Source organism: Tamandua tetradactyla, chromosome 21 (assembly GCF_023851605.1).
Source record: "Tamandua tetradactyla isolate mTamTet1 chromosome 21, mTamTet1.pri, whole genome shotgun sequence".
Taxonomy (NCBI): Eukaryota; Metazoa; Chordata; class Mammalia; order Pilosa; family Myrmecophagidae; genus Tamandua; species Tamandua tetradactyla.
Genome location: NC_135347.1, coordinates 37,813,154 through 37,836,228, shown reverse-complemented (window position 1 = coordinate 37,836,228; position 23,075 = coordinate 37,813,154). Strand labels below are relative to the sequence as shown.

The 23,075-nt window shown below is 37.3% G+C and overlaps 1 long non-coding RNA gene across 2 annotated transcripts in view; it reads right to left on the bottom strand.

The window, feature by feature from the left end:
* Window positions 1-340: 340 nt before the first annotated feature.
* LOC143665581 (uncharacterized) overlaps window positions 341-23,075 on the bottom strand; it is a 162,202-nt gene continuing 139,467 nt past the window's right edge. For both annotated transcript variants that reach the window (XR_013167082.1, XR_013167090.1), the window contains one exon: window positions 341-660. This is a non-coding gene — a long non-coding RNA (uncharacterized LOC143665581). The remainder of the gene's footprint in view (window positions 661-23,075) is intronic.

The following is a 23,075-nucleotide window of genomic DNA, read 5'->3' as shown; positions in this document are numbered from 1 at the left end:
AATATGTGTGGAATCAATAAAATGGATCTCATCGAAAGTCCAACAAAAAACAGAATTAAGATGTCCTGGGTTGCCATTAGGAGTTAGGGTTTTTTTGTTTGTTTTGTTTTGTTTTTGTTGTTATTTAACTAAAGAGAAGGGACTGAAAATACTTAAAGAATACACTTTTCCATTCCTTTTGTTTCTTGCACTAGGGACACATCTAATTAAGAGCAGAGGAAAAATAAATGTACCCAAACAAGTTGTAAATTTACTGAAGGAAGGGACCACATCCTATTTGTCTCCTTCATTTTCCTCCCCTATTTTGCACAGTGATCCACACATAGCAGAGGTACTCAAATCAGTTGAAAAGGCAATTCATGCTTCAATTCACATTAATATGGAAGGGCACACAGATTTAAGGAGCAGCTAGAACAAACAAGGGTAGATGCAGATCTCTTCTGATTTCTGACTAGTGAGGTACACTGTCTTGAAAAGCTCTTGGCTGAAGCTTGCATAAGACTGGCGTCACTAACTGCTGGCCAACGTGGCATTCTTAATGTCTTGATTTGCTTCCGTTTCTGGTGAATGTAGTAATTTTCTGACCAAAAAAACCATGAAAGATGATTTGAAGCAGGCTTTCAATGGCAGCTGTCTGTCTCAGTCCTAGAGGCACTGTATCTGTGAACAAAATGGGAATCAGTAATTAATCCAAGCCTTTCAAAGAACAACTTTTCAGAAGTACAAAGGGTGGCCTTTCACTGATCACTAAAATTGATTTAGCTCAACATTTCAACAGTACAACCAGGATTTTTATGATGATAATGCAGTTTAACATTTCCTTTCCCAACTTTAAATAATGACTTTGAAATCCATCCCACCTCCAAGCACAGATGCAAGCCTAATAAAAACCGAAATGCCACATATCTGTACATTTTGAAAAGATAGTTTTCCTACCAAACCCTACAGATAAGGATTTTATATTTTCTTTCCTCGACTTGATAAACGGAAATAAGCCCTCCTTCCAAGCTCTACTCCTTATGAATAGTAATGTCTCTGACTGTGTCCCATCTTGTGTCACTGAAGTAGATGGTTGGCAAACAACAGCAACAGCTCCAGATAGAGAAACACGTCAGGAAGAAACTGGCCAGCCAGGAGCACACCTTCTTCACCAAAGAAGAAGGTTACCTGAACTAACCAGGTAAGCTAGAAGACAGAGGCTCAACGTGAATGCTTCAAATATCAGCTACAGCAGCAAAGGAAGGGTCCAAGTGGGTCCCACCTTGGGTTTTTCAGCCATCCCTATGCACATGTAACAGTATCATCAGCAAGGAAAGATAGTAACTTTTTTACAAGAAATATTTCTATATTCAATCATATACTCAGGGGCTATTGTCTCTCTGCAGTGCCCCATTGCAGACCCACCACAGAGAGAAGTAAAGTGAGCAAAGTTAAGTAAGCTTAGGCTTAACACAATTTATTTACTAATTTACTTATTTATTTGGGCTTTTAAAAATAGGCTGAAAATGATTATATTTGTGTTTAAAATATCTTCAGCTCATGAGAGAATATGTCATACATGAACATTTAAAATACACCTGAAATCATTTAAGACTCTTTCCTCTTTATCCATTATATCAAACTCTTCACTGAAGGCTGTAAATTCTTAATTTGAAATACTTTTGCAGTCTACTTTTCTTATAAATTTCTACTATCTGTCTTGGTTTGGCCCTGTCCTCCTCAACCTGGATATAACAGTCTCCGAGCTATGCCTAGGATTCCTCTACTACACTCAACTCCCTCCTAGTGATGCTGTCACCAGTGGGCTTCCACTTTTCCAGAGCCCTGCTGAGCCGGACTACTCAAGTAGTAGTAGTGCTTAACAGGTTCAGCACTACTGTGAATCTCAGCCCATCCTCATGAGAGCAGACACAAGAGAAGCAACCTCGGCCCACCAAATGGAGGGACTGAAATTCAGTTTTTGGCACAAATGTGCTGAGCTGCACTGAGTTTCCTCTACCTTGCTTTCTCATCATGCCCTCCCACTCCCCATATGCCTAACTGCAGACTTGCTGACCCATTCCTTAGAACTGGCTTCTACCCTGACTAGCTTCCTAGTTCCCTACAACATCTTGTGCCTTGCCTTGAACCTAAACCTACTTGACTAGAGCGCTGATACAACCCTTTCCTAGATTTTATTCCAGGACTCTAGCTGCTGGCTGGAATCAAGCTGTGAACAGATGATTACCTACTACCACAATACCACCATACCTAATTCTAAATCTCACCTGCTATCTATGTTTCAGTTACCCCAACCCTTCTGCTGAATTGGTTCTACTCAGATACCAACTCCTTCCTGAACCAATCCCAAGAAAAGCACATCCTCTTGGTCACAGAGGCCTGGATTGCTGGCTAATTCTAGCAAGTTCCCCAGTCCTTGATATAACTAGTCCTGGCCTCCTCCTGTTCCTGGCTTTGTTGCTGATACAGGAAACCCCTTTTGCCAGTTTAGACAAATTATAAAACTACAATGTTTTTATAACATATATCTTTTACTCAGTGAGTCAATTAGTCAGTCAGTCATTTATTAATTTATCTTCATTTCCTCATTGCACACACAAAAAATGAAGTAGCTAGCAATAAATCCTTGTTTAAAAACATCTTAAATGGCTGCCTACGGTATAACCCACTGAGTTCAAATTCTTCTGCCTAATTTTTTAGATCTTCTACTATTCCTATTTCACTTCATTTCCTGTTCTCCAATGTGAAATTTCTTTCAGGCAGAGGTCTTCTGACCTCTAAACTCTTTCTGCACCTTTGTTCATGTATCCTTTTCTGTTTTCTTCTTAATTAGCTCCTTCTCATCCTTTTTTAGCCCCTCTTGTGACACATTCCAAGAAGCCTTCCCACCAAAATAAATCCCTTATCTGGGATTCATCTGGAATAATCAATATCACACAGTTTAGACTTGATCTTCTCTACTTATTTCATGTACATCAGCTCCCCAGATAGATTTATTTTTTCGAGAACTGCGTTAAAGGCCAAGTCCCATACTTGCTACTGTGCTTCCAAAGTGCCTAGTGCTGACCTCTAGAGGGGAAGCAAAGTTCCACACCCATTTTCTCTCTCCCACCTCCCCTAAACCCCATCCCCAAGGAGAAAAAGAGATTATGTGCCTCAATAAGTTAATGGATGTTAACCAGACCTCTTGTAAAAAGGGTGGAGCTTTTAATGCACCGGAAGAAAAGTTTTAAAGCTTTTGCTTCTGTGAGCTATGGTTTCTTTGGAGTTCATCTTTCGGGGTTTTCACTTCTTTTGGATTGCTCCTCTATGTTTCCAAGTAGCTAGTGTGGTAAACAGGTTTGCAACTGTCTCCCACTTGCAAGATACATCCTGCACCACAATCCCCTTCCCAGATAAAACTGGACTCATTAGACCAGCTCTACCTTAAATGTTCATCTTTCTTTTTTGCTTTTTCTGCATCATCTTACCACGAGTGAAGTACTAGCTGAAGAGCTTGACTCAATTTGTCCAAGCAACTCCACATGGATAGCTGAGCTCAGGGACTGCACTAGGGTTGAGGAATGCAGGGCCCAGGTAACAAGTAAGAACACATGTATATATACTTGAGATCTAGCCTGTGCTGATCTTCAAGAATCAAGGTTCCCAAGAGACAGCTGGGCAAGGATCTGTGGGTCCACTAAACACAACTGAGATCTAAAAATATTCTCAATAAATACTTATTAGTTGACTCATACATCATAAATGTCTAAATTTTATCAGAAAAGACCAAGAATTCTAAGAAACTTTGCCTCACAACAGAGGTATGAATTGAATTCATGCCTCTCTAAAAACTTTAATCATATTTCTGTAAAGCCATTTCTCTAACAACATGCCTCTTACAACATAGATCTAGGAATCAGAGATCTTTTTGAGAATGAGAATGCAAGTAAGACAATTCGTGGGGTTTTTGCAAGACTTTATGCCAAAGATTAAAGCCAGCGGGCTTCTTATATTGTGAAATTTTGTATTAATTAGCACATGCAGATGACCAGGATTCACTGTAGAATCATGCAATATTCATGATATCGCATGTATATTAAATATGTAAATATATCATATATACCTACATATAAAATACAGAGAGAGACTTGATAAAATACTATTTGAAAAGAAATGGATAAAGAATTTAGGTATATCCCAAAGTCATGAGATCAGATAACACTTGGTTAAGTTTGCAGCCAAAATTTTACTTTAATCAGCATGTGAAGTCAAAGGCTGCCAATTTCCCCCATACCCATTTTCCCCTTCTTCCTTATTGAATCCCTGTGTTTTAAGGGGCACGCGGCCACGAAGACTATATTTCCAGGCCTTCCTGGCAGCTAGTTATGGCTAATGAGATCTGAGTAAAATTAGGAGTACAACTTTCAGGGAGTGCCCTTAAAGAATATAGTGTGCATCTTCAGCCATATAAATGAGGCCAATATCCAGGGAAAGCAGAGTAATAAGACAGAAGTTTATTTCTCCTTTATACAATAATCTAAGCATAAGAAGTCCAGAGCTGATATGGCAGCTCCACTGTGTCAAGAATCTCCTTCTATCTTAAGCCACTGTATTTTGGGATCTCTTAACCAGAACACAGTTAAACTGCTGTAACAAATACAGCACTATAAGTCCAGTTTTGCCACTTACTAGCTGTCTGACCCCCAACAAATTAAACTCAATAAATGTGCTTCTTTGCTGGTACCTACTTCATAATATCTTTTTCTTTTTTTTTTGTAGTTCCCATTATATCCCCCATTTCTAGCATAGAGCCTGCGAACAGAAAACATTCAAAAAAGACTATTATTGAAATTCCTATTGATAAGCCAGATCTAGCCAAATAATGCCATACCTTAAATAACTATTAGGTACTTCCAACAAACATCTAATGTAACTTATGTTGTGGTTTAGAATGATCACATTTTCTGACCCAAATCTTAGAAACAAGGTCAAAGACATTTTTTCTGACTTGTGAGTTTATTTATATGGAATTCCCACATGTTAAACCACTACTTCTCAACTTAAAGAACTAATTTTACTTTTTAAAAACCATCCCCTTAAGTCAGGCAGTTCTGGAAAGTCAGAGGCACCTAGTCCCAGGAGTATTGGTCTATCTCTATTAATTATTATTACTGCTAGTAATAAGGTTCCCCTGGGTATGCACATATTTTTTTTTAAACCTGATTTTTAGAATATATTTATCATTGTGAATTTGTATTGTAATAAGTTACGAAAATAATTCTTCTATTTTCCCAAAAGAAGATGGGCACTTCTTGCTTCTACAAAATAGCATCAATGAATATACTTCTCCCATTAAAGAACACTTAATAAACACACACACACCTGGCTGCTTTCATTTCACCACAAGTTGCACCCATTCTGTCAAGCATTGAAGTAAATCAGTCTGATCCACTGAGGTGATGGATTCTGACAAACTGTGTGAGGCTGTCATTAGGGGAGGACAGAGTACAGACTCTATGCAGGACATTATAGTTTCTCACCCATTCAGCATATGAAGCATAAGAGGAAAACAAGAAGATGGAAATAAAGATAAACATGAACTTACTGCTTCTCTCTCCCCAGAAGAATGCTAGGATCTGGTCACCAATCCTACCTTTCACTACTTACATATAAAGTTCCAATTTTGTTTCAGCTAATATAAAGACCTTTCCTAAAGGGCACAAAGCCTATGCACAAAATTCATTTTTCAGTAACTGTAGTCTAACTTGAGTCTTATGCCTCCACTTTCAAAATATTATTCTTTCCTCATTACCTTACCTATTTATATAGCTATTTTAGCTGTTCTATAATTTTTTAAAGAAAAACAAATTTTACTTACATGAAGTTATCATCTAGAATGGAGAGTATATAAACAGTACAACTCATTAAAGAATTGAAAAAGTCAAGGTAAAATTCATTAATGAATTGAAAATAAGTCTGAATGAATGGAAGTGTGAATTATGGTTGACTACCAAAAAGATCATGATAACAACAACAGCTTGAGCGTTTACTACATGAAAATCACTGGGCTGAGCACTTTATATGCATTTCCTCAGAATTTGAGAAATAAGTAACCTGCTTACAGCCACGTCACTAATAAAAGGTAGAATTACTTTCAAACAGGTTTTGCCTGACTCCAAAGTCTATGCTCTTTTTTCTTTAATTTTTTAAATGTAATTTTATTGAGATATATTCACATACCATATAATCATCCGGACTGTACAATCACTGGTTCACAGTATCATCATATTGTTGTACATTCACCACTATACTTTTTAAACATTTTTATTACTCCAAAAAAAAAATAAAAATAAAAAATGAAAACCCCAAACATCCCATTCCCTTATCCCCACCTCCATTATTTATTTCTTTTTTGTTATTATTTTTTTTTTACTCATCAGTCCAAACACTGGATAAAGGGAATGCCAGCCGTAAGGTTTTCACAATTACGCAGTCACACTGTAAAAGCAGGTTACACAACTGTCTTCAAGAATTAAGACTACTGGATTACAGTTCAACAGTTTCTGGTATTTCCTTCTAGCTATTCTAGTACACTAAAAACTAAAAAGGGATATCTATGTAAGGCATAAGAATAATCTCTAAAATGACCTCTCAACTCTATTTGAAATCTCTCAGCCATTAAAGTGCTGGGTTTTTCCTTCAATTAATAATAATAAATAATAGTAATAATAAGAGAGCAATACCTCAGATTAGGTTAGCAAAATTCTAAAGTACTAAGTTTACTCATTTTAGTGAAAAAAAAGGGAAGGTATCGGAAATTGGCTTACCAATGATTTTAGTTAGGGAATAATTACCTACATTTATGAAGTAACTGTACACACCAGGCACTTGATATATTAAATGTAACCCTCACAACAACCCTATAAAATAGATAAAATTATCTCCATTTTACAGATGGGAGAGAAAAGATACAGGAGCTAAGTAGTCTGTCCAAGGTCACATAGTGAGGACATGGCAGTTTTTTCACTATGCCATTCTGCCACATGATGTCCCCTCTCTTGCAAAGCCTGAAGTCTGTATTTAAAGTAATAGTGCTATCCACCTGCAATTCTATTTATACTATTTATTAGTTCAGCAAAGCTTTAGTTCAGAGACAATGCAAGAGAGAAACTTTAACCCAGGCCCTGCCCTCATTAGAATAAATTCCAAATTTAGTGAGGTCCATGTTAATGGGTTTCACTATAAGCAAAAAAGTGCTTAATAGTCACTTAGCCCTGCTTTATCTCTACTGACAAGTCTAAGGTGCCACACAACAGTAAAGGGAGAAAAACATTAAGCACAAAACTAAAAGAGATAAGGAGTACCTGTAATTTTCACTCCAGTGAAAAGTGAAAATATAAAATTGCAAATGCATGACAACAAATTCAACCCTATAAGTTTACATGCTCTATTCATCAGCTAAAGAAAATTAATCCTAATCAGATGCTCATATTAAGGAATATAACCATAGCAAATTGGCAATCATAATTAAAAGTCCATTTAAAATCTCTTTGGTGAGCAGTGAAATGATCTAACACAGCCAGGCTGCCAGGTCCTTTCTGCAGTGTTGTATAAATGTGCACATAATGTGATGTTTCTGGCTGTTTAACATGGCCGTCTCTGCTACTCACGCTGCACTTGTTCCTAATGAAGACATGCTCATGTGCACTGAGTGGGGAAGATGCCCAAGATGTGACAATCAGGCACATGTCTGCAGCACTGTTTCCACTGCTCCTATAGTCAGATCCATAACACATAGGGTTTCCCCATGTGGGTCATCACAATGTGGCAAATATTCTAAACAAATCCTACATGCTTTGGAAGAGGCAACATGAAGCAGCCAGGAGCCCACATGTGATGTCACATTTTTATTTTCCTTAAGCCAACTTGTAAAAGAATTGCTATTTGCCTCTCTCCAAGGGCAGTAGCCCTGGAACACAAGCAAAGCAATCCAGGCCAAGGGTAGCTCAACTATTCTTTCAGTATTGACATACTCTGGGATAGGCTGGACTCTCAACAGGCCACCTGCTTCCTGGAGATGAGAGAGGTAAGGCTTAAAAGAAGGCCCACTTGCTGAGGACCATCGTAAGGAATAGGTTAAATCAATCTTGGACACCTTCCATAGCTACTCTACCTGAAGTACAAAAGTATAAACTTCCCGATCATATAAATGTAAATCAATCCAAACGTCCAAGGCTGCCATAATTCTGATAAATCCATAATATTTTGTAGTTTGATTGGCTTGTTGACCAGGCTTACCAAAGCATTATTTTAAGTTCTACTCTTTCACCTCTAACTTGCTTGGCCAAAGCTTCATGACTATTATTACTTCTTCTAAAGAACACTGCAATTTCAGGTCATTAGAAGGCATTATTGAAAAAGAAAATGGTGTCTCATTCTGGACTTACCAAGGTTAGAGCAAAAAGAAAATACTGTTCTTGGGAATATAGGATAACTCTGAGCTCTCTCAAAATTCTTCTCAACCTATGAGTCTCTTGTTGTTATTAATTAATCTTATAGGAGACTCATTAACTCCACTTCTAAAAATCTGTCTTAAAGAAATACTAACACATATTCACAAAAATAAATATGCTACTATGTTCACTGCAACACTTGTGATAGAAAAAAATGTAAAATGAGCTAAATGGCCAGCAGTTGAAGAACAGATAATTACAGACCACCTATACCATGTAACACTGTGCAGTCATTAAAAATAATATAGTAAAAAGTAGTTCTTTACTATAAAAATAATAAAATAATAAGATAGCTCCCCATTTATGACAAGAAAATTATTCAGTGAAAAAGGGAACCTGCAGAGCAAAAGGTATAGTGTGATAACATTTTGGAAAAAACAGAACTGTACGTATATGTTCATATATGTATACAGAGAGAAATATATGAAAAGCATCTATCTTAGAGATATAAATTAAAAGACAGAGAAGCGTTAAATATATCTATTATATTTTAATATTCAGGCAAAAATATCTATTATATATTTATATATATGTATATACATAGAAAAACAAGGAAAGATGCATATTAACAGTGGTTACTTCTTAAAAGTGAGATTAAGAAGGGAAGACTAACTTTTTATTGGATACACTAGAGTGTTTGCTGAGGTCTGTCAAGTAGGACTACAGTCTTTGTCCTAGTCTTCCAGGGCTACTATGATGAGTATCACACACTGGTTGACTTAAACAACAGGACTTTATAGTTTCACAGTTTGGGAGGCTAGAAGCCCAAAATCAAAGTATTAGCAGAGCTTGCTTTCTCGAGGAAAGTGTAGCATTCTGGCAATCCTCCAACACATGTAGATCTCTCTTTTCTTGTATCTGATCCTCTGGTTTCAACTTCTGGCTTCAACATACTGACTGCTTCCGAATTTCTTCTGCTTCTAAGAACTTCAGCTATATGGATTAAGGCACACCCTGATTCAATTTGGCCTCATCTAAATAGGCTCTTCCAAGGTCCTATTCACAAAGAAGTCCAAACCTTAACTAATAATAACATCTTCAAAGGGACTATTTACAAATGGGTTCAAACCCACAGGACTGGGGGTTAGGACTTAAACTTGTCTTTTGTGGGGGACATGACTCAATCCCCAACATCTTTGTCTGAGAGCACATCAGTAGTGGCTGAATCCAGATTGCAAAAGGTTAAAGAATAAATGGTGATGAGGCAGAGGCAAGAGAGTAGACAAGTCAAAAAGTATTCAAAGAAAGGAAACTGAGAAAGATTTCAGGGAAGAATTTTTTTTAAGAAAGAGGCCAATAAAGTGGCAAAGGTAGAAAAATGGGAGAGACAAATTAATTTATAACAAGAGTTTAAGGACAGTGATAGAATCATGGCCACAATGGAGGAGGGACACCTCTTAATGAGACATGGACCAAAAGAAAGGAAGACAAAAGCCATTGTGATTTGAGACTAAAAGGAAGTAAGGGAAATTAAGTTCACATCACAGAATCAGTTTTATAAAAATGTGGATAGATCCTGAGGCTAAATCCAGAAAACAAAAAACTTGCATACTGCCAAAGGACTGGCTGTGCTGAAGTTATGACCAAACTCAAAAGAACCAAGATCTACTTGTAAATGTGAAACTTTTGAGCAATTTCATTATTTATACGATATTGCTTAGAAAAATATTGATATATATGTACTCTATCACTTAGTATCATACAACATAGTATTAGTTGATTCATGCTCCTTTGTCCCTAGGAACCCTAAGGAATAAAGTTTCTCATAAATAAAAGTGGTTTAAGCTTGATTGACCCTATGCAATTTTTCACTGCAATTTTGGCTACTATTACACCATACTCCCCCCAAGTTGCAACATAGTACAAAGTAAAATCAAACAGGCCAAAGAAACTGGTGGAAAGATTCACAGTTTTAAGTCTGGCTCCATACTTTTAACCTAGAGACTAAAATTTCTGCACTCATAATATTTCTATGTTCCTACTGATCTATTTTCATGCCGTGGTTTTAAGGGCCACAGAAGTCCTAGTAAGGACTCCTAGTAACTGATTTCTTGAGTTAAAAGAAGAGACAGATGCTTCATATCTTTCAGCAGTCCTCATAAACAGTCCTGATAAAGTTATATCTTTATGTAACATCTTTATCAGGTTTTAAAGTTATGTTCCAATTTTCACTTCTCAGTTTGATTTACCTTTCCAACCAGCGACCCCCTCTAACTGACAGTTTTTTACATCATTCAGGTTTTGCAAAATGTGTGCTATAGCCCTTACTTGCCTTTTCAGCTGCTATTAAAGTTATATTGCATTTGGTTACGGGTGAAGGCTGGCATTGGAGAGGGTCCATAATGGTGATTGTCATGCAAATCAGCCTCCCACAAGTCAAGCTCTTCTAAGGAGGCTGTGCTTTGCTTCTTCAGCAAAGCTCCATTGTCCCTAGGATAAATCTAACCATCTTTGCTGCCATTGGAGGCAAGAGAGATTTTTTCTCCTGAGAGGGATTAGTGGGCAGCAATGAATCTTTCATTTGGGGTAGAAATATAATTTTATTTAAGAAAATAACTATACGTAATTGGGCCTCTGTCATTTTAAATTTTAATAGAGTAATATGGAGGCTTCTGCAACTTTAAATTATGGCTTTCAGAAGCTTCACATTGAATCTTTCAATTACTCCCTGTAAGTACCTTCTCAAAGCATGTGCCACCATGACATTGATATCACAATTCAAATCTAATTTCAAAACTGACTGCAAGTCTATGAGCTATGTGCTGGCATACAGGCTGCTTCATTTTATTTTTCAAACATCTGATGAAGGGAATCAAGAGGCACTCTCCTATAGCACAGCCAGCTGTTTGCCAAATATTCAAATACCCTGGCATGCAAAAGAAACTTTCAGATTTCCCCACATCAAAATTAGCAAGGATCCCCTATTTTTACAGTTTGGTTCTCCCGCATCCTTTAACACAGGTCCACCTGACTCACTCAGCTAAGTGTTAGCTCTCTATCGCTCACCTTTCCTGTTTCCCCACTCCAGCAACTGGATCCAGTGTGTGCAACAGAATGGCAGCCAGTTCAGACAAAACCATGAGGGAGGGTTTTCAAGTCTGTGTTTCCCAAAAACTGAATCTAAAAGAGGGGTCGATAAGTGTCAATGGCTGAGAGATTCCAAACAGAGTGGAGAGGTTATCCTGGAGGTTATTCTTACGCATTAAGTAGATATCACCTTGTTGTTCAAGATGTAGTGGAGAGGTTGGAGGGAACTGCCTGAAAATGTAGAGCTGTGTTCCAGTAGCCATGTTTCTTGAGGATGACTGAACAATGATACAGCTTTCACAACGTGACTCTGTGAATGTGAAAACCTTGTGTCTGATGCTCCTTTTATCTACCATACCAGCAAAAGAGTAGAACATATAGAATAAAAATAAATAATAGGGGGAACAAATGTTAAAATAAATTTAGTTTGAAATGCTAGTGGTAAATGAAAGCAAGGGGTAAGGGGTATGCTATGTATAACTTTTTTTCTCTATTATCGTTTTATTTCTTTTTCTGTTGTCTTTTTCTTTTTCTAAATCGATGCAAATGTTCTAAGAAATGATGAATATGCAACTATCTGATGATATTAAGAATTACTGATTATATACGTAGAATGGAATGATATCTTATTATGTTTGTTTATTGTTAATTTTTTTAATTAATAAAAAATAAAAATTAAAAAAAATAAAAGAGGGGTTGAACTGATATTTGTAGGAGGAGGAAGACAGAGAACAAAGAGAGAGTATGAGATAAACTTAAAGTGTATTCAGTCGGCTGGAGCAAAACTGGAATTAGACAACAGCAAGGGAAACATGAAAAGGCTTTCTTTCCTTTTACTTTTATTTTGGTGTCCTAACTTACTTGTTATATAACCATTTTATCATTTTAATATTTTTATCTTCATAGTGAAACAATTGGAAACGAAAATATTTAATTATTTATAGCTCTAGCTTTAGACTGCTTCAATTTCCTTAAAATATGTCCCCTACCTCAGTGAACACAGTGCCACATTCACAATTGTAAATAACTAAATACCTCTGTACTAATGAATATACAATGAAAGACAACTCTTATTTCACATTGTAAAGGTCCTGAAGCAATTCTCATTAGTAGGGTGAATTAGAACAGAGATTGTGGATGACATTGGAGGAGTTTAGAAAGAGAAAAAGACTAAGGTGCCAAATGTACATGACAACAGCCACTATTCAAATGGTTGCTCAAATTTCATGAAGCTGGACATCAAAACCCACATATCTAACTGGGAGGATGGGGGTTTCTTGATTCTTCCTGAAAACTTGGATCTATACTTTGACATTTCCTATGACATGTTTACACTTAGAAGGGGCACAGCAAGAATGCTGTCAGGGTACATTTAGGGAAAAGCCAATCTCACAGCAGTCATGAATGCCAGAAGTCAAATAAGTGTGTGCTGCTGAGTATTCTATGAGCAGGATGGAGGAAACTGCTGTCATCTTGGGCCTTTCCTTAGTTCAAGCAAAGCCAGCTGGAAATTCATTTCATTTTAAAATAATAATAATAGTAATAATAATAATAAAAGCTGCTGATCTGAGTGTAAATTTTACCTGAGAAACAGAGAGGCCAATGACATTTCAGTTCTGCCACAAAGCACATTCATTCTATCAACCCAAATCATCATAAGGCAAGTCCATTACTTCTGGGAACTGCAGGTGGCAGAAGTAAGGCGGCCCATGCATGGAATGGCCCTAAGAAAGAGACTGATATCCTTACCCTAGTATCTTTTTTTCCCGAAAACAGATTCAAATATTGTTTTGCCTGAGATCAGGACTACTGTGCCCAGTACACACTCTTCTGAGACAGTGACCACAGACAAAGTAGGAAAATTTTAAGAACCAAAGTTGGTTTAGGAACCTACAGTAGCAAATTACAAATCTGGTCTGACTTAAATGTTTAAGGGAGAGTACAGGCTTATCAGGTGTTTCAAACACAAAACAGTTCTAGTTAAATCATTCACCAAATACCTACTGTGTTCTATTTTGTGCCAGGTACTATATATTGATGAGCCAATTTTGATTAAAGAATAATCTTCATACTCCTGGAGCTCTTTGCAGAATTTAGTACTATGGCTCGCCCCTTCATCTCCAAGTTCCTATGCTTCTGCAAAGGTTCTCTCCCTCTTAAAGAGGTCTACCTCTCAGACTATTGTATTTTTACTTACTGGCTTCTCAGCACTATCCTCATTTCACTCTAAATCAAGAAGGGGTGAGGGGTAGTATATACAAATCAAAATGGGGGACTTTTCTTCAAACTACACAGATACACTCCACCTCTGTGTTTCTAGCTGGAGTAAGTCATATTCCTCAGGTGTTTTGAGGTGAACCACCAATAACAACAAAACTTATAGATCTCTACATTAAACACTTCTTCTAGGTGATATCATCTATCCCCATGACTTTACATATCTACCACCCATAGTGAAGGTATCAAAAATAACATTTTAAGCCCAGACCCTACATATCCAAATATTTACTGGATCTCTGTTTTCAAATGGCCTATTATCTCAAACTCAACAAATGCCACATCAGAGCTGATCTAATATCTTTTCCCCCTCTTCCCTTTTGTTCTAGTTTGCTAGCTGCCAGAATGCAATATACCAGAAACAGAATGGCTTTTAAAAAGGGAAATTTAATAAGTTGCAGTTTACAGTTCTAAGTCCGAGAAAATGTCCCAGTTACAAGTCTATAGAAATGTCCAATCAAAAGCATCCAAGGAAAGATACCTTGGTTAAAGAATGCTGATGAAGTTCAGGGTCTCTCTCTCAAGTGAGAAGGCACATGGCAAACAGGGTCAGGGTTTCTCTCTCAGCTGGAAGGGCACATGGTGAACACGGCGGCGTCATCTGCTAGCTTTCTCTTCTGGCTTTCTTTCATGAAGCTCCCTGGGAGGCATTCCTTCTTCATCTCCAAAGGTCGCAGGCTGGTAGACTCTCTGCTTCTCATGGCTATGTCATTCTCTGCTCTCTAAGAAATCTCTCATTCTCCAAAATATTTCCTCTTTTATAGGACTCCAGAAACTAATCAAGATCCACCCAAATGGGTGGAAACATGCCTCTACCTACCCCAGCTTAACAACCACTCTTGATTAAATCACATCTCCAGGGAGATTATCTAATTACAGATTCAAACATACAGTATTGAATAGGGATTATTCTGCCTTTACAAAATAGGATTTAGATTAAAATATGGCTTTTCTAGGGGACATACATCCTTTCAAACCAGCACACCTTTCTTAATAATATCACTATCCACTCAGTTACCTCAACCATATTTTTACTCCTTCCCCTCCTTCACACTTCCCATTTCCACCTTCATATAGATCAAATCTGTCACCAGATCCTTTCACTTCTTCCTCAGGAACGCGTCATGAGTCTGTCTATCTACAATGAAGCACCTCCCATCTAGGCTCTGCAATTTTGCAGTCTCCTCCCTTCAAGCTATTCTCCAAATACTCCTGTTCCTACTGATTAAACAAGAAAATCCCAGAATACACCACTTATTTTATACAAGACGATTTTAGGTAGTACACAGACCAACTATTTAAAGAACATTTAAATATGTTAATCATTTTAGTTAGAAAAGCAGAATCAACACATCAAACTGGGATATCACATTAATATTGTTTGCTTTTAAAATAAATTTCAGTATAAAAATATGATAATTTTAAGAAAGTAATTAAAATAGGGAGTATGTAGACATTTTTAAAAAGATAAAAAGTGGTAAATAAATCAATGAAGTGTGGTAGGAAATCCAGTCCTACAAATTAGATCCAAACTCCTTACCATATCTGAAACATTAAACTTCATCTTCAGTCACAATCTCTTTCTACATTCCTCGTACTAACTCACACCCTCTGTGCATCCGTTAGGTTTTGCTGCATAATAAAATAACCTACACTGAGAAAAACTATGGAACTATTAAACTTTCCTACCTGGGAAACTCCTGATACTCTCTCAAACACTAACAACTTCCAGGTTAATAGGCCAAGCCCTAGATTTTGAGGCTTGCTCTTAAGAAACTTATTTCTGTAGCAGAGAAGCTAAGCCTACCTATAATTATGCCTAAGAGTTACTTCCAGAGCACCTCTTTAGTTGTTCATATCTGGTCTCTCTCTAAGCCCAGCTCTACAAGTAAAATCATTACCCTCCCCCCACGTGGAACATGACATCCAGGGGTGTGAATCTCCCTGGCAATGTGGGACATGAGCCTACTCCTGGCACCGTGGGATCAACAATGCCTTCCTGACCAAAAGGGGGAAAGGCAATATAACAAAATAAGGTATCAGTAGCTAAGAGAGTTCAAATAGAGTCAACAGGCTATTCTAGAGGTTATTCTTAGGCAAGCCTCAACTAGATATTATTAATTGCCATGGTTTGCCAAATCCCAACCAACATCATTCTTGTTAACCCTAAAGAATACACAGGACTGTGAGATACTATGAAAGTTCCACGCACTAAGTTTAGAAACTTAAAACCTTCAGATGGCTTCTAGGCCAGGTAAGTCCTGAAACCTAGAGGTGCCAGTCTCTACAAGAACATCAACCAGTTCTACTTGCTTCTTCCATATTATCAATGCCCCTTTTCAACATGAAAAAAGTTAGAATGGGCATAACCCAAATATCTCTAAAGATTTAGAGAAGGATCAAAGGAGAAGGAGGAATTACAACTCTGTTGTAATCCTAAAACTTAGGATTTAACAAATGAGTATGACAACTGAATTATTACATTGGTATTTCTTTTTAGTCTCCAGTGTCTTGGAGCAGCTAGAAGGACAAACCTGAAATTATGGAACTGTAACTGTAACAGATTTCAAACTTTGAAATCTGTTCTGTAACTACTTGTTAAAATGTACTTTGAAATTTATTGCTTTTTTGTATGTATTTCACAATTTTAAAACATTTTTAAAAATACCCCAGCTTAGTAGCTTATTATGGGATCAGATCTGATTTTTCTTGTGTCCAGTTAAAAAAACTTCTTGGAATCTTTGATCTAGAGGTGGAGAGTCTATTGTGCCCATTAAATAGGAGGCCAGGTATTACTTGAACAAATAATATTATGCCTCTGAGAAAGACTGATGATCTTTAGTAAGGCCAAGACTGTTTTCATCTTTCTTGAGATTTTACCACTGATTTGTTCTTAATCATGTGCAGTCACTGAGGGCAGCAAAGGTAACAAGTGCTTGATATATGATGCTTGAGCTGTTTTTGTCAGAGCTGCATTTATTTTACGCTATAATCATACTTGGTACTCTTACATGTATATGTTTTTGTTTTATTTTCTCTTGCTTCCAGCAATGGGTCAAATTAATAAGCAATTAACACAACACTACCCTCTGAAATAATAAACATCTGCTTCCTTGGAAGGGATACCTTTCCAGCGCAGATTAAATAAATGACTGTAAGACGTGAGCACCTTAAAATAAAGACTTAACTCTTTATTCATTCCATTATTTGCACAGCTTACAAAATATTCCTTATCTTTTAGCATGTATTAACAATTACAATTGAACCCATCCTTTACAATCTGCAGCAAGCCACAGAAGCTCCCTGCTCATTCTAAAGAAATTTCAAGGAAGGAGGGGTGTGGAGAAACACATTTAATTTATCCTATTGAAAAGGGACCATTCTAAATGGCTTCTGAGCACTTTTGCATCTTTCTACACACTGCAAATCAGCTCAGATATCTTAATCAGTGGCTAGAAACATATCCTTATCAGTTACATATTCATGAAAGATAGTGTGTATGAGCTGCAAAATGTTTGGCAGAGACCCAGGAATAAAAAAGAAAGAAAAAATATGGTAAAGGGTTGATGAAATAGCTTTGTATTTCAGCCCTATTCATTTTGAAATTTTCTATCATCTCTGTTTGTTCTATTTGGAAAGATAATAGGCAAACCAGCAGAATGTCAGATTTCTGTGACTTGGTTTCAGCTATATATAGATACACATACCGTACCACGATCCAAGATGAAAGCATAGCTATATAGAATGAATATGAGTGTGTATGTGCATATATATCATTCTCATATCTCTTTCTAAATTCTCCTTTTCATGATACTATCTTATGCAAAGTTTAGTGCTTTTCTGGTTTCACAATCTAAGCACTGTCTAAACATTGTTTCACAAAATCAAGAGTAGTTCTTGAAAATTAATGTCTGCAGTCAATGGTCTTCTCAAACTGGGCAACTCTCCTTGGAACCTGGGAGCCACAACAGCCGACTGTGTGAGTGAAAGAGCAAGACAATTCATTAGCCGATTCTGCAGCAACTCAAAGTGGCGGGGGATGTCAGCCCCTGCTCTGGCACTTCAATACTAATGAGAGTCATTGCATATTCATAACCCCAAATACAGTCAGCTACTTGTAAAAACTTTTGTCACCCAGGCTTCATGGCAAGAGCAAAGCACTGTACTCTTCGAGTCGTGGTACTTCCGCCAAGTCAGTGCAAGAGCAAGATTGATTGTTTTGCAACGTAGCCTGACAGGGAACTAAAAGATGCTGCCCCAAAGGTCCTAAAACTATGTTTGGTTTGATTGCAAAGCCCCGAATAATCAAAGAAACAAAAAGCAGGCAGTGGTGGTGAATGTGCATGTCTACAGATAACGTTTCTACAGATAGGTACCATACATTAAAAATACATAAAAGAATATTCCAAACAAGGAATTTCACTAATTGAGAGTTTTCTGTTAGTAATGTAAAACCATTCACATCAATTCTTATCATGCCAAAGAATGGCATGCCCCAGTAAACTTGTTCTGAAGTTGCAGAAACACTATGGCATATCTTAATAGAAACAGATTTCTAAAATCATCTGAAGTTTCCTGTCATTATCAATACCAAAGCTTAGTAAACTGAACCTGTCAGCTCAGCCAAATCCACTGCTACCTGGAAACCAATTCCTCAGGTGCCTTTTTGTACTGTTGGCACTGCCTCCCTTGCTTTATCATCAGCATTATTATGATTAGTTTCTAGAAGCCAAGAGCCATTCAATGTGCTTGCCAAGAAATCCTAAGGGGCCAGCACTATGCCATTTGACCCAAAAATACTTATCTGTTTGGGGTCACTACCAGAGTCAGAGAAAGGAAATATATGTTTCAGCATCCACTCTGAAAAAGCCTTGAGCATTTTTTCACTCATAATGATGTCTTCAGCTAGGATGCCAGCACACTTCCACATTTTTCTGACAGACACATAGGCTATAAACTACCTATAAAAATTAAATAAAACAGGACACAGAAAGAAAAGTTTCTAAATTTGATCACACTTGACTTGTTAAAAGTTATTTCCAGATGCATAATGTGCATAAATAGCTGCATAGCTAAGGACAAATCAGGAATATTAAGAAAATGATGGAGTGTTGTGGGGGAAGGGTCTCACCAAACTGTTTTATATCTTAGTCACAGACATACAGGCTTTGAAAATAGAAGGATTTCTGTTTATGATTGATTGAGGTAACTGATTATCCACAGATATTTTAAGTGTTGAGACATTAAATTGTCAGCTCTATCAGTTTGATTGCAGTAAAACATGAAAACATTGACTTTTGTCTAGTTAAAGAAATTTATTTTTCCCAGAATGACAATCCTTTAAGTAGAAGCCAGGCAGCTTGCCAGCTTTCCATGTCATACACTGAAGTTTGCAAATGCAACCCATATTTTCAAGTGCTTTTCAAGGTTCAATGAATAGTGTTAGGTCTTGTAATAAACAGATCCCTGCAGCATATATCATTCTGTAAGCTTAATAAAAGTATTTGCTCATTTTGAAGAAGTAAAAAACACTGCAGTTTTGTATTCAAGGAATATATGTTACCAGTATTCTTTGCTTACTAAAAGTATCTCTCAAAAAGAAATGACCCACTTTGGCTTACCTCATTTTGAACATGTTTGATTAATATGTTTTATAAGTCTGAAATAAATGCTCATCATAACTGTCAGCAAGCTGACAGCTTTCAAAAGTCTTTGTTCCCAAAATGAGGAATTTGTGTGACTTCTTTAAGATACCATATTCCAGCCTAAAAGGAAGATGTTATAATCAAGTAAATTCCACTAAAATTTGATTGCCATTAAGTCAGTCTTGTATTCTGGATCCTTCCATGCACTATATGTCTACATACTATCTTATAAAATAAAAAATACCACACCTTATTATTGCTTGTCAGAACATCTGTTCTCATTGGGCAGTACTGTGGTTCAGTGCTTAAAACCTACGTCATTAAAAAAATGTCAGATGTTATACATAATAAATCATTTTAGCAAAATCTCTGACAAGGAAATCATCAGTAGGTCTGATGATTTAAATGAAAACACCAATCAAAAGACAGATGTGGTCATTAATTCTATTGACATACCAGCACCTTTATTTTTGCTATATATTTTCCAAGCACTTACCACAATCATCAAAATACAGGATGTTCTGCAGATATCTGTACACTAATGTTCACAGTAGCATTGTTCACAATACCCAAAAAGTGGAAGCAAGCTAAGTGTCCATCAGCAGTGAATGAATAAACAAAATATGGCATATTCATGCAACGGAATATTATACAGCAGTAAAAAGGAATGGAGTTCTGATGTACACTACAATATGGATGAGCCTTAAAAACATTATGTTGATAAGGGGAAGGCTAAGATGGTGGCTTAGCGAGGTGTAGGATTTAGTTTGTCCTCCAGAGAAGCTACTAAATAGCCAGGAACAGTACAGAACAACTGCTGTGGCCACGTCAGTGACCAGACATACAGCGTACACCAGTCTGGACCAGCTAGACTGGCTGCGAACCCCCCCAGAATTGTTGAGTCCCTCAAGCTTTGGTATCCCGGTGCCCCTCCCCAATAGGCTCCTTCCCAGAGGGGAAAGGAAAGGGACTTTACCAGCAGCAGGGGCTGAGAGCAACCAAATGCCAATTGTGGAGTTAATTCACAAATTCTGACTACTAAAAACAGGCCCCCACCTCAGTTGAACCACGAATAAAAGCAGAGGTCACTGGTTTTTGCCCCAGCAGAGGGGGCAGGGCTACAGAAAGAGAGAAAAAAAAACAGAGGGTATTTTGGATTTGAAAAGGTCTCAACCCTGAAAGAAAGGAGGGGGCACATAGGACCTGAAGATACACAGAGCAACGTACCAACTTAAGCTCTTGATTGGCAAACCCAAGGAATGGGGATCCTGCTCTGAAACAGATTTTTCTCTTTTGTTTTGGTGGCTGTGTTTCTACGGCTTCACTGCTCTTTGGATACCGTGGCAACATTTCTCAGGCTCCACTGCCCCAGGCATAGGCAGAATTAAGCTTGTTTGAGTGTTTGTCTGGAGCCTGTGCCTTCCCCCAAGAAAGGAGTAGCACCCAGCTCAGGTGGAATCCCTCCCTCAAGGAATTCAGACCCCAGGGTCTGCAATGTGAAGCGATTAAAACCAGACTACAACCTCTTCTCTGTCTCCACCATGCCCCCAGGAGGGAGAGTCTGCTGAAGTTAAAGGCTCCATATCACCTTATGCTGGTGAGTCCTGCAGGTAGACAAGTGCCACATACTGGGCAGGATAGGAAAAACAGAGAGCCCAGAGGCTTTCCTAGCCTTACAATCTGCTTGGTCTCACCCTCAGGGAAAATTGACAGGAGGCTAGTTTGGTCTGGGAAAATCTGGCTGGGGTCCATAATACCTAAGTAGATCCTACTAAGTTGGGGAGGGGGCACCATACAGGCAGGGCAAGAAACAAGAAAACAAGAACTAAAAAATTCTGCTCTGTTAAACAAAACTTAAATTAGAGGTCCAGAATAAGCTGAACTGAATGTCAAAGATCAGACAGACAACAAAGTCAATCAGCGAGAAAATCCTAGGTAAAAAAAAAAAGTGAAAACAATCTACAGAATAAACTAATTAAGGTAATTAAATGCCTAGATGCCAGCAAAAAATAACAAATCATACTAGGAAAACTGAAGATATGGCCCAATCAAAGGAACAAACCAACAATTCAAATGACATACAGGAGTTGAAACAATTAATTCAGAATGTTCAAACAGACATGGAAAACCTCATCAAAAATCAAATCAATGCCTTGAAGGAAGATATAAAAAAGGCAAAGAATGAACAAAAAGAAGAAATAGAAAGTATGAAAGAACAAATCACAGAACTTGTGGGAATGAAAGGCACAGTAGAAGAGATGAAAAAAACAATGGAAACTTACAATGTCAGATTTCAAGAGGTAGAAGATAGGATTAGTGAACTGGAGGATGGAACATCTGAAATCCAACAAGCAAAAGAAAATATAGGGAAAAGAATGGAAATATATGAGCAGGGACTCAGGGAATTGAATGACAATATGAAGTGCATGAATATACATGTCATGGGTATACAGAAGGAGAAGAGAAGGGAAACGGAGGAGAAAAACTAATGGAAGAAATTATCACTGAAAATTCCCCAACTCTTATGAAAGACTTAAAATTACAAGTCCAAGAAGTACAGTGTACCCCTAACAGAATATATCCAAACAGACATACTCCAAGACACTTACTAATCAGAATATCAGAGGTCAAAGAGAAAGAGAGAATCTTGAAAGCAGCAAGAGAAAAGCAATCCATCACATACGAGGGAAGCCCAATAAGACTATGCATAGATTTCTCAGCAGAAACTATGGAGGCAAGAAGACAGTGGAATGATATATTTAAATTACTAAAAGAGAAAAACTGCCAACCAAGAATTCTATATCCAACAAAATTGTCCTTCAAAAATGAGGCAGAAATTAAAACACTTTCAGACAAAAAATCAGTGAGAGAATTTGTGACCAAGAGACTGGCTCTGCAAGAAATACTAAAGGGAGCACTATGACAGATTCAAAAAGTCAGGAGAGAGAGTGTGGAGAAGAGTGTAGAAATGAAGACTATCAGTAAAGGTAAAAAAGAAGGAAAATTAGATATGACATATAAAATCCAAAAGGCAAAATGGTAGAGGAAAGTACTACCCGTACAGTAATAACACTAAATGTTAATGGATTAAACTCCCCAATCAAAACACATAGACCAGCAGAACAGATTGAAAAAACAGGACCCATCTATATGCTGTCTACAGGAAACACACGTTAGATCCAAGGATAAACATAAGTTGAAAGTGAAAGGTTGGGAATAGACATTTCATGCAAACAACAATCAGAAAAGAGTAGGAGTAGCTATACTAACATCCAAAAAAATAGATTTCAAACGTAAGACAGTTAAAAGAGACAAAGAAGGACACTATGTATCAGTAAAAGGAACAATTCAACAAGAATACATAACAATCAAATATTTATGCACCAAGCCAGAATGCTCCAAAATACATGAGGCAAACACTGAAACGAGAAATAGAATATCTACCATAATAGTTGGAGACTTCAATTCCACACTCTCATCAATGGACAGAACATCTAACCAGAGGATCAATAAAGAAACAGAGAATTTGAATAACACAATAAATGAGCTAGACTTAACAGACATTTATAGAACATTACACCCCATAAGATCAGGATACACCTTTTTCTCAAGTGCTCATGGATCATTCTCA